We start from the raw sequence: 1,804 nt of genomic DNA on the forward strand, positions 1-1,804 counted from the left end.
GCATACCGAGGACAACCCCAAGCAAAAATTCATTTGAAGCCAACCCATCGTCGCCCACAACTAGTGGGTGAATGGTGTGCTTCCCGGGGTTGGCATAGACATTCCCTCGCATGCAAAAGATTGTCGATGCGAAAGATTATCTATGCCAACCCCGGGAAGCACACCATTCACACACTCCCGACCGGTGTGGTGTGGCGGTGATTGGATAGTTACGGATTGAGCACTTGCCAAGGATCAAAATGTGTCATTTAGAAGAAACATTTTCAAAAAGTTTTTAAAATCTTGTGGGTTTGCAACTCATAAGAGCGTCACTTTCAACGTCCCCGGTATTGGATTGAGTTTCTAAAAACAACCGTGCACACCGAGGTTAAACTTTACCGGCTCCACTCCGACTCGCCGCTCGCCCACAATTTGTTTGCAACGAAACATTTGTTTTTAATTTTGTTGGTTTGAAATTGTTTTGAAAAGGTTCTTTAAATCTAGTGGGTTTGCAACTCATAAGAGCGTCACTTTCAACGTCCCCGGCATTGGATTGAGTTTCTAAAAACAACCGTGCACACCGAGGTTAAACTTTACCGGCTCCACTCCGACTCGCCGCTCGCCCACTAGTCCGAAGGCAACAAAACATTTGTTTTTCATTTTGATGAAAATTTCTGTTTTTAAATCTTGTTGGTTTGAAATTGTTTTGAAAAGGTTCTTTAAATCTTGCGGGTTTGCAACTCATAAGAGCGTCACTTTCAACGTCCCCGGCATTGGATTGAGTTTCTAAAAACAACCGTGCACACCGAGGTTAAACTTTACCGGCTCCACTCCGACTCGCCGCTCGCCCACAAATCCGAAGGCAACAAAACATTTGTTTTTAATTTTGATGAAATTTTTTGAAAACATTGGCTTGGCAAGCCCCAATCCGCGACTATCCACCCACCGCCACCCCACACGGGTGGTTGTTGTTGCGAAATGAGGTTGTGGTCGACATGCCCGTGCATTTGAGAAGGAGTTCCTAGCACTCCATGCTCTCCCATGCCAAAAAAAAGCCTAGACAACCCCATTTCGCAACTTTCCACGCCTTTTTTTTCCTCCCTCACCCATGGCGGCGGCGTGGTGGCGGAGGCCGGATTCCGGCCACCACCGCCATGGGTGGCAGCCCCCCGACCCCGACACCAAACCCATAATACCGAGGCAACATATCGAGGCAACATGACATGGGTGTGGCGTGGGGGAAGGGGGCTGCAGCTAGGAAGGCATGGGCTGCCATGCATATGCAGGCAACACACACCCCCCTATATAGCATTTTATGCATTTAGCCCTTTGACAGGAAGAGACATCACCTATGCGCGAGGAGTCATAATGGGCTCTAAATAATTCAATACAAGGTATTTGGACGTGATTTTTTGCAGGGATACTAAGAAACATGCAATCTATGATGGGAAAAAGTTTCATAAATGTTTGAAGTCGGGAAGTATTTTTTATTATTTTTAGAAGTCGTAAAATTGAAAAAATCATTAAAACAAATCCGGGAGGAATTTTTTAGTTTTGTAAGTTGGAGAAGGTCCTAAAAATCATAGACTACTTATGGGGAGCTTATTGTGCGAGGAAATTTCAATAAAAACGGGGTTTGACAAGATTTGAAAAATTCTGTCGACATTTGAAAAAACCTGGAACCATGCTGCCGGCATGCTGCGCACATGCTGCGCGCATGCTGCGCGCAGACTGCGCGCATGCCATGGCAGGACAAGTTTCGCTAGCCTCACTGTCGACAGATGCGCAAGCTGCGCGCACGCTGCGCACAGGCTGCGCGCACGCT

The sequence above is a fragment of the Prunus avium genome, unplaced genomic scaffold (genome assembly GCF_965620075.1).
Source record: "Prunus avium unplaced genomic scaffold, drPruAviu1.hap1.1 HAP1_SCAFFOLD_211, whole genome shotgun sequence".
NCBI classification, from domain to species: Eukaryota; Viridiplantae; Streptophyta; class Magnoliopsida; order Rosales; family Rosaceae; genus Prunus; species Prunus avium.